The following is an 11,060-nucleotide window of genomic DNA, read 5'->3' on the forward strand; positions in this document are numbered from 1 at the left end:
TGGAAAGTCATCTTGGGGCCTGGGATAGGGGTGAGGGAGGTGGTGTGGGGGCAAGTGTAGCATTTCCTGCTGTTGCAGGGGAAGGTGCCGGGTGTGGTGGGGTTGGAGGGCAGTGGGGAGTGAACAAGGGAGTCACGGAGAGAGTGGTCTCTCTGGAAAGCAGACAGGGGTGGGGATGGAAAAATGTCTTGGGTGGTTGGGTCGGATTGTAGATGGCGGAAGTGTCGGAGGATGATGCGTTGTATCCGGAGGTTGGTGGGGTGGTGTGTGAGAACGAGGGGGATCCATCTCAGGCAACCAGCTTGTAACTGATGTCCATTTCAAGCCCACCGACTCCCACAGCTACCTAGAATACACCACCTCCCACCCACCCTCCTGCAAAAATTCCATCCCCTATTCCCAATTCCTCCGCCTCCGCCCCCACAATGAGGCATTCCACTCCCGCACATCCCAGATGTCCATGTTCTTCAAGGACCGCAACTCCCCCCCCCCCCCCCCCCCCCCGCCACAGTGGTCGAGAACGCCCTTGACCGCGTCTCCCGCATTTCCCGCAACACATCCCTCACACCCCGCCCCCGCCACAACCGCCCAAAGGGGATCCCCCTCGTTCTCACACACCACCCCACCAACCTCCAGATACAACGCATCATCCTCCGAACCTTCCGCCATCTACAATCCGACCCCACCACCCAAGACATTTTTCCATCCCCACCCCGTCTGCTTTCCAGAGAGACCACTCTCTCCGTGACTCCCTTGTTCGTTCCACACTGCCCTCCAACCCCACCCGGCACCTTCCCCTGCAACCGCAGGAAATGCTACACTTGTCCCCACACCTCCTCCTCCCCCCTCACCCCTATCCCAGGCCCCAAGATGACTTTCCACATTAAGCAGAGGTTCACCTGCACATCTGCCAATGTGGTATACTGCATCCACTGTACCCGGTGTGGCTTCCTCTACATTGGGGAAACCAAGCGGAGGCTTGGGGACCGCTTTGCAGAACACCTCCGCTCGGTTTGCAATAAACAACAGCACCTCCCAGTCGCAAACCATTTCCACCCCCCCTCCCATTCTTTAGATGACATGTCCATCATGGGCCTCCTGCAGTGCCACAATGATGCCACCCGAAGGTTGCAGGAACAGCAACTCATATTCCGCTTGGGAACCCTGCAGCCCAATGGTATCAATGTGGACTTTACCAGCTTCAAAATCTCCCCTTCCCCCACCGCATCCCAAAACCAGCCCAGTTCGTCCCCTCCCCCCACTGCATCCCAAAACCAGTCCAACCTGTTCTTCCTCTCACCCATCCCTTCCTCCCACCCCAAGCCGCACCTCCATCTCCTACCTACTAACCTCATCCCACCTCCTTGACCTGTCCGTCTTCCCTGGACTGACCTATCCCCTCCCCACTTACACTCTCCTCTCCACCTATCTTCTCTTCTCTCCATCTTCGGTCCGCTTCCCCCTCTCTCCCTATTTATTCCAGAACCCTCACCCCATCCCCCTCTCTGATGAAGGGTCTAGGCCCGAAACGTCAGTTTTTGTGCTCCTGAGATGCTGCTGGGCCTGCTGTGTTCATCCAGCCTCACATTTCATTATCTTGGATTCTCCAGCATCTGCAGTTCCCATTATCACTCATAGTCCCAGGTGGAGCTGTAATTAGACAGAAGTGACTGATGTTAAGTTTATCCTGGGGTTCATTAGACAGAGCCTTTGACTCTGCTGCTTGCATCACTCAGCTTTACAAACTAGCATCCGGCCAACTGAGCTGCTGACTGCCCACTACATTTCAGTCCACTCATTGCAATCAATAGCCGTGACATTCAATGAAATTTCACTTGACGCTGAAGAATCAGTTTTGCCTGAATAAAAGCTGCAAGTAAAAACCAAACGGAAAGTGGTACAAAGTTAAAATTCTGTTTGGGCAAATGGACAAGTTTATATTTTGAGTGCCAACCTTCATCTGAAGGCCCTTGATCTAAAGAAGGTTGGTACCAAAATTCAAACCCGTTTGTTCTCACTGATTACCGCTGACTGGCCTCTTGTGCCTTTCCAGTATTATTTTCTTTTTTCAAAAATAATTTATTTATTTCTGTGAACTTCTTGGCTAGTGTGTGGTTTTTGAGACTTGGGAACAGCCAAGGATGGAACATAATAAGAGTGCAGGAGCAAACAGGAATCTTTATTTAAACACTGTCTGCCAGCTTTCATTTACTGGTGGTATTCTTTCTGGCATCTACTCGTAAAACATACATAAAAGTTGCATTTCAAAACAGTATAATGTTCTAATTTCCTTCATAAGGCCATATGTTTGTTACAAACTAACATTACCTGCTTTCCTGCTCATTCAAGCAATTTGAGAATGCATGATGTGCATATGTTCTGATAAGTAATTACATCTACCCCATGTCACAGTCAGTTTTTTTTTACTGGTGTGGACATGAGGGGCCGAAGGACCTTTTTCTATGCTGTGGATCTCAGTGACTCTGGGGTGGAAGGCTGTAATGAGTATGGCAAAAGGGGTTCTGATGCAAGCAAAATGTGATAATTAAAAGAAATGGGGTAACTACAGTGTATCCAACTGCAATGGTCAAACCAGTAAATGCAGCACACAACTGGGCAGAATATCAAATTAAGAGTGAGCTTAATGAAACTGATCTTAAAAGTTAAACACTTAGCGAAGGCTAAGGTTTGTTTACATTTAGCAACTAACAAAATTACTGGTAAAAGAGGCGAGTTATTGCTTAGAAGAAGTGTTCAATTTTTTTTTCCTGGCTAAAGGAGAGATAAAGAAATGCTAGGAGCTGCTGTAACTAGTAGGTTTGCTAACAAGCTAAATAGCTTGAATTTAGCAGCTCTATCAGCTTTTCAAAGAGTATAAATGCAGGTAAAAGGGTGTTCTGGTGCAGTGTCCCTTTTTCTGGGTCAGAAGGCCAGGTTCAAGACCAAACTGCTCCAGAGGTGTACACAACAGCTCTGAACAAGTTGATTAAAAATGTCTATAAACCTAGGTGTCTCGCTGCTGGCTGTCTGTACTGAGAGTTGCTTGAGTGCACAGAATATAAACTAGGAGTCAGGCAAGGAGGCACACAACAAGATAACTAAATAGATACATCCAATTATATACTTAAGATTGCAGGTAAAGTGACATGTTATGAATATCAATGTGGGTGCTCTTGGGTTCCACACAGCAATCCATGTTAACCACATCTGTGAACCATGATGAGGATGCAAAGACACTTCAAAGGGTTTTAGGCTGTGTGTGAGCAAATACATGGCTCTCTATTTTGGTAGGAAAACACAAATACAGTATTTATTAAGTAGTGAGAAGATCTAAAGTGTTACGTTTCAAAAGGTCTTGGGTGTCCCCATTAAATGAAACACTGAGCATTAACTTGCAAGTACAGCAAACAATTGAGATGCCAAATGGTATGTTGAACCTGTATTAGAAGAGCATTCAAACATAGGTGCAACAATATCTTACTAGCAATTATGTAGGCTCTATAGAGGCTAAATTTGAGTGTTCTGTACAGTTTTGGTTTTCTTCCCAAGGAGAAGATACATTTGCCATTGAGGGAGTGCAATGAAGGCTCATCAAAATTCCTGAGCTGGTGGCATCGTTCTGTAGGGAAAGGTTGAATAGACTGGACCCATATTCTCTGGATTTTTGAAGAATGAATGGTGATCTCATCCAATTTCACAAAATTCATATGGGATCAAAGCCTCTGAGGAGGAGATAGACTAGTGATTTATCGGTAGACTTTGGATCTAGGCCAGTTTGCATCTTGCTATGGCAGATGGTGGAATTTGAATGCAATAATAATCTGGAATTACAAGTCTAATGATGACCATGAAACTATTGGTGTTTTCAGGAAAATACACCTGCTAATGTATTAATGTGAATAGAGAACTGGATGGCAGACAGTAGGAATAAACAGGTCCTTTTCAGAGTGGCAGGCAAAGATGAGAGGGGTATTGCAGGGTTCAGTACTGTGACCCCAGCTGTTCGCAATATACATTAACAACTTGGACTGAGTAATTGAATACAATATCTCCAAATCTGCAGATGACACTAAGCTGGGTGGCAGCTTTTGATCTGAGGAGGATGCTAATAGGCTGAAGGGTGACTTGGATGGGCTGGCTGGGTGAACAAATACTTGGCAAATCCAATATAATGTGGATAAATGTGAGGTTATCCACTATGGTGGCAAAAACAGGAAAGCAGAATGGTGGCAGTTTAGGAAAAGGGGAGATGCAATGAGACTTGGGTGTCATGGTGGAACAATCACAGAAGGTTGGCATGCAGGTGGTAAGGAAAGCAAATGGCATGTCAGCCTTCATAGTGCAAGGATTTGAGTAGGGATATTTTGCTGCCGTTAGGCCACACCTCGAGTACTGTGGCAGTTTTGGTCTCCTAGTCTGAGGGAGGACATTCTTGCTATTGAGGCAGTCGTCAAGTGAAGGTGCACCAGACTGATTCACAGGATAGCAAGACTGACATAAAGCGAAGGCTGGATTGACTGGGCTTGTACTCACTGGAATTTAGGAGAATGTTGGAGGGGTGAGGAATCTCAGAAACATAAAATCCTGATGGGACTGGACAGGCTAGATGCAGGAAGAATATTCCTGAGGCCCAGAACTAGGGGTCACAGTCTAAGAATAAGGGATAAGCCATTCAGACTGAGATGAGGAAGAATTTCTTTACTCAGAATTACAAACATGTGAAATACTCCACCACAGAAAGTTTTTGGAGCTAGTGCTTTAGATATATTCGAGAGGGAGCTGGATGTGGCCCTTCACCTAAAGGGATCAAATGATATGGAATGAAAACAGATGTGGTATACTGAAATTGCACAATCAACCATGATCATATTGAATGGTGGTGCAGGCTCAAAAGGGCTGAATGGCCTATTCCTGCACATATTTTCTACCTTTGCAATGTTCACTGCCCATTAGGAAATGAAACAGCCACTCTTACCTGGGGTTTGATCCAAATGCAAATCCAGACCTATAGCAATATTGTTGACTGCTAACTCTAAGCATTTAGGAACAGGCAACAAATGCTGGCCTAACCAGCAACACTCACATCCAATGAATGAGTTGAAAAAGGTTGATGCAGGAAGGATATTTACCTTGGCTGGGGATCTTGTATCAGGTAACACAGTCTCACAATTAGGGTCAGGCTATTTATGACAGGGATGAAGGTGAACTTCTTAATAATTCTCTGCAGAAAAGGGCTGTGGGGACTCAATTTTTTGAGTACCTTCAAGACTGAAATTAATAGATTTATGTTGTTAAAAACACTAAGAAATCTGGTGATAATGCATGAGAATAGTATTGAAATTGGAGATCCACCATGATCTCACTGAATGGCAGAGGGGGCTCAAGGGGCTGAATGGTCCACTCCACTACTATTTCTCAAGTTTTAACCGCAAATGAATCATATCGATGATGAAGTATCTCGACCCAAAACGTCGACTTTCCTGCTCCTCTCATGCTGCCTTACCTGCTGTGTTCCTCCAGCTCAACACCATCAACTCTGACTGCCAACATCTGCAGTTCTTGCTATTGCCCATCAAAAGGTATTTGTTTGGCTTCACTTCTAAACCTGCTTTCTTACATACATACCATATAACATCTCTGAATTACAACGAAAAACCTTAATATTACTTACGGAGTTACCTCGGTCAATCACAGAAAATGAATCGGTCTTAAAACAGGCTTAAGTCACTGTTCGACTGCGGATGCAATCGGTTTGACGTTTCCAAATCCTGAGTCCTTCTGGCTCTGTGGTTCAATCCACGGAATGTGGATTTACTCTTTAGCTGGCCCAGACTGGGACAAGATACCCGTCCCCTTCTTCCCCCCGCTATCCGCACCTGTGTAAGCGCTATCTGTGCGTTAGTTTAGCTGCAGCAGAAGCTTTGCTTAAGTTCGTTCAGGCAAGCAAGCATGCATCCGTCTGTCTCCTCTGTATTCGCTGCAACTTTCAAATTTGCCGGCGTCAAATGCACCAATCAGACGAAGGACCTTTAAACCATTAGCCAATCACTTCCTCGTGACGTAACGGCTCGGACGAGCTCCATTGTGACGTTACTGCGGGGCGTTCGGCTGCAACATTTGCGGGGACGGAGTGAAACACCCCGCACCAGACAGTGAAAGGAAAAGACCATGGGATGAGGGGGCTTAATATGCGAGAAAAGGCATATATGAATAAAATACATCTTATTTTCGTTTTCGAGAGTTCGCAGTTATTTTTAAGGGCAGGGACGACGCAGAACTTTTCCAAGTTTTGCAGGGAATGTTAATATTCTTGCGAAACGCCTGATTGGAACATTTAATTACGATAAATGGAACGGCGCTGATTAAATAAAAATTGTGGTTGCGAGAATGTATGTATGGAGTGAGCTTTTTTTCAATCCCCAGGATTGAGGTGAAAAAGCAAAAGCTTCGTCATTTAAATACCTAAGCTAAACTAAACCACAGCATTTTACGCTAGTTATAGAACATAGAACATAGAACATAGAACAGTACAGCACAGAACAGGCCCTTCAGCCCACAATGTTGTGCCGACCATTGATCCTCATGGATGCACCCTCAAATTTCTGTGACCATATGCATGTCCAGCAGTCTCTTAAATGACCCCAATGACCTTGCTTCCACAACTGCTGCTGGCAACGCATTCCATGCTCTCACAACTCTCTGCGTAAAGAACCTGCCTCTGACATCCCCTCTATACTTTCCACCAACCAGCTTAAAACTATGACCCCTCGTGCTAGCCATTTCTGCCCTGGGAAATAGTCTCTGGCTATCGACTCTATCTATGCCTCTCATTATCTTGTATACCTCAATTAGGTCCCCTCTCCTCCTCCTTTTCTCCAATGAAAAGAGACCGAGCTCAGTCAACCTCTCTTCATAAGATAAGCCCTCCAGTCCAGGCAGCATCCTGGTAAACCTCCTCTGAACCCTCTCCAAAGCATCCACATCTTTCCTATAATAGGGCGCCCAGAACTGGACGCAGTATTCCAAGTGCGGTCTAACCAAAGTTTTATAGAGCTGCAACAAGATCTCACGACTCTTAAACTCAATCCCCCTGTTAATGAAAGCCAAAACACCATATGCTTTCTTAACAACCCTGTCCACTTGGGTGGAATGAATAGAGATGACACAGAGTAGAGCTGGAGGAACCCAGCAGCATCAAAGGAGCTGGAAAGTTGCCATTTCTGGCTGGGTCCCTTCTTCAGAAATAGGGAGAGGAAAGGGAGCTATGAAATAAATAGGAGGAGGTGGGGCTGGGTAAGGTAGGTGGGATAGTGATAGGTGAGTGCAGGTAGTGAAGTGGTGGGAATTGGTCAGTGGATGGGAGGGCAAGAAAGCTGGGAGAGAAGATGGACAGGTTGTGTCAGATCAAGGACGCGGGTCTGAGAGAGTGAGAGTGAGAGAGAGAGGTTGGGAGGGTTGGTCATAGGATGAGGCTGAGGGTGGGGTAAAATCCACGTTTAGGCCATTGGACTGTCGGCTCCCAAGGCAGAATATGAGGTGTTGCTCCAGTTTGTGGGTGGTGTCATTATGAACTGAAGGAGGCCAGCAAGTGGGATGGGGAGTTGAAATAGTTTGTGACCGGAAGGTGTTGTTTGTCGCAAACAGAGTGCTGGTGCTCAACAAAACGGTCTCTTGGTCTCATTGATGTAGAGGAGGCCATGTTGGGTGCAGTGGATGCAGTAGACCACATTAATGGATATGCAGATGAACTTTTGTCTCATGTGGAAGGTTTGTTTTGTAACTTGAATGGAGGTGAGGGAGGAGGTGTAGGGGCAGTTGCAGCACTTCCTGCATTTGCAGGGAAAGGTGTCAGGGCTGGTGGGGTTAGTGGGGAGTGGGGACCGGATGGCAGTTGAAGGAGTCGCAGAGCGAGTGGTCCCTGCGAAAGACAGATAGGTGGGGAGGGAAATATATCTTTGGTTCTGGGGTTGGCTTGTTGGTGGCAGAAGTGGCAGAAAACAATATTTTGGATACAGAGGTCCAAGGGATGATATGTGAGGACAAGGGGGATTCTGTCTTTATTTTTGGTGAGGAGAGGGAACGTGAGGGCAGAGGTGCAGGAAATGCAAGAGATCTGGTTGAGGGCACTTTTGATCACTGAAGTGGGTAAGTTGTGGTCCTTGAAATAGGAGGACATCTGGGATGTGTAGCAGTGGAACGTCCCTTCTTGGGAGCAGGCGCACAGAGGCGTTGGACTTGGGATTAGGTTTGCAATAGCTTACAGTTTTAATGTTCAGTGTGTTTGCAAACAGAACAATCAATTACCAGATAGTACTATTCCCCCACGTTTTGGGGACCATTCTTGTAAGAGTTGCATTTATATAGTCCTTTCTTTAAGAAAGTCCAGTACTCCTTAAGGATAACCATTGATGTAGAAAATGCAACAATCTCCACCATATGATAATGACCAGTTCTGTTTAATGTTGGTTGAAGGATTAAGATTGACAGCAACGGGAATGTCTTTCTTTGAAATAGCATTGCGGAATATTTTGCATCCACTCAAGAGGATTGACAAGGCCTTGAATTAACATACAGTATTATCCAAAAGATAGCAACTCCAAATGGTGCCTCACTCCCTCTGTACTATGCTGGAGTATCAGTTTGTAATCCTGACCCTGCAGCAGAGCCTGAACTTGACCTTTCTGAATCAGAGATGCAAGTGCTACCAGCCAATCATAATTTGAAAAAGATGAAAGCTTATAAAAACCGCATTGCCAAAGATTGCACGACTGACATATACAATGTGAATGAAATAGACTCTGATGTTCAACATGGCAGTTGGTCGAATCTGCAGATCTATGAATACCCTTGACCAAAAAAAAACTTGTATTTCACATCTAATGCTGAAGTGAGAAAATTCTGCCACGTGGCAGAATTCTGACTTTTGGATCACAAATTCCACCCTGATTATTGTAGCCTTCACCAGGCCTATGGGAGCTGTCTCACAACCCCTCAGTCTTTGAACCACTTTTATCCAAGGCCCCAGTACTGATGAAATGACTCGCTTCGACTCAACAACAGTCCACCTTTCAGCTTCAGTTTCTGATTGAGATTCCAGCCAGCTGGATTTCAATCACCTCCCACCCTCAGCAGCAATCGCTACTGTGCGGTACCACTGGTTTGACCTTCTCTGGGAAATGGTGGATTTGTGGTAATGTCACTGGACGAGCAATCTTGAACCCCAGATTAATGTTCTGGGATCATGGGTTCGAATCTGATCAAGAAAGGTGTGAAATTTGAATTTAGTGAAACCTGGAATTTAAAACTAGTCTAATGTGGCCACTTGATACTTGTCAAACACATCTGGTTCACTAATGTCCGTTGGGGGTATTAATGAGGTTGTTGTAAGCTTATCATTTAGGGAGGAAAACCTGTGATTCTTACCCAGTCTGGCCTACATGTGACACCAGATGTACCTCAGTGTAGGTAATGCTTAACTGGCCTCTTAGTTTTGGGCAATAAATACTGGCCTAGCCAGCAAAACCAACATTCCATGAACAAATTAAAAACTCTCAGGACCTGAGTAACGTGCTCCCTAGCCTACCAGAGTTTGAGCTCCCAGGGCCTGACGTCCCCTGTGAAGAATGCTCACCCTTGACCCAGCAGCATGGATCCAAGTGGCAGTAACATAGGAGGAGCTGCACACACCCACTGATGGGAATGGTGGCAGCAAGGAGCAGGCATGCTGGGAAGGTGGAGAAATCCAGATGGGTGAGGGGTGGGGCTGTGCTGAGAAAGAGGGAATGAGTGGTGAGTTGGGTGAGGAGAGGGGGAAGATCTGATTGAATGAAGACAGAGAGGAGATGTGTGACATTTAGTTAGGGAGAGGGGATGAGTGAGTGGGGGGAATGGGGCTTGGGATGTGGTGACGTTGAGCAGAGAGGGGATTTGGGAAGAGGGGTGTGTGTGTGTGTGTGCGCGTGCGTGTGTGTGTGTGTGTGTGTGTGTGTGTGTGTCTAGCCTGTGGGATGCAGGTGAAGGGGCTGCTTACAATTTTGTGTGAGTGAAGGAGTGGAGCTTCACTGAGTCTCATGTTACTGATGAATATGGAGAGCTTGGCTGCAATCCAGATAAAATAATTTTTTTGCAAATTCCTTTGCTTTGCTTCACAGATATAAACCAACCAGATCACATTCTGTTATTAGTATGGACTTCACCCTGTTTTACATGCATTAAATGCTGAAGTCACTTTGACTTTTTACGAATGCATTGGTCCATATCCAAGATACTAATAGAAAGTAAGTAAAAGGAAAAAGTTAAGGTGACAAGTTAAAGGAACATGTTGAGAAGTAATTCAAAGAAAAACTTAATTGCACTGAAAAATGTAAATTTGTTAAATTGATCAGGAAAGAAAACTCAATATCATAATTGAAATTCCTGATTATTCATGACAGAAAATATAGTTTGGAGTAATTTTGTATTACTAATTTCCCTTCATGAATTCCATTTCCGTTAAGCATAATTGAGACATTTTTCAATGAAAAAATGATGCTTCATCTTCACAATATGATTATTATAGTAATTATTCAAGTCAAATTAAGGTATGTCTGCAGTATTATCTAAATACCTTCAGCATCTGCTGCTGAACCAGTAAGGAATGTTCCATGGAATAAATTTATCTTTTTGATTTTTTTTCTATAGTTGTTTGTACAGGAGGGATTTTGGGCTAAGCAAATTAATTAAAGAGGTTGAAAGTTAAATAAACAGTTTGAGAGAATGAATAGCTTAAACTGAAGAAAGGCAACTTTATGATGATGATTACCAGTGTACCTACATTGCTCCCCAACCCCACACCACCCACTTCTATCTCCTTCCCAAAATCCACAAACCTGACTGCCCTGGTCGACCCGTTGTCTCCGCCTGCTCCTGCCCCAACAAACTCATCTCCACTTATCTCGACTCCATTTTTCTCCCCCTTGGTCCAGGAACTCCCTAACTACGTCCGTGATGCCTCTCACACCATCCACCTCCTCCAGAGCTTCCAATTCCCTGGTCCCCAACACCTCATCTTTACCATGGAC

At 45.2% G+C, this 11,060-nt stretch overlaps 1 protein-coding gene across 2 annotated transcripts in view; it reads right to left on the reverse strand.

Moving 5' to 3' along the window:
• The window catches only part of pif1 (PIF1 5'-to-3' DNA helicase homolog (S. cerevisiae)), a 34,872-nt gene extending 28,912 nt beyond the window's left edge, over positions 1–5,960 (reverse strand). Inside the window, exon 1 of one of the 2 annotated variants that reach the window (XM_059648261.1) lies at positions 5,680–5,960. The gene's annotated coding sequence lies outside the window, so the exon portion shown is untranslated. Of the gene's footprint in view, positions 1–5,671 lie in introns of both variants that reach the window. The other variant, XM_059648260.1, reaches the window with a different exon arrangement.
• Positions 5,961–11,060: the final 5,100 nt, after the last annotated feature.

This window comes from Stegostoma tigrinum, chromosome 8 (genome assembly GCF_030684315.1).
Source record: "Stegostoma tigrinum isolate sSteTig4 chromosome 8, sSteTig4.hap1, whole genome shotgun sequence".
In the NCBI taxonomy this organism is placed as follows: domain Eukaryota; kingdom Metazoa; phylum Chordata; class Chondrichthyes; order Orectolobiformes; family Stegostomatidae; genus Stegostoma; species Stegostoma tigrinum.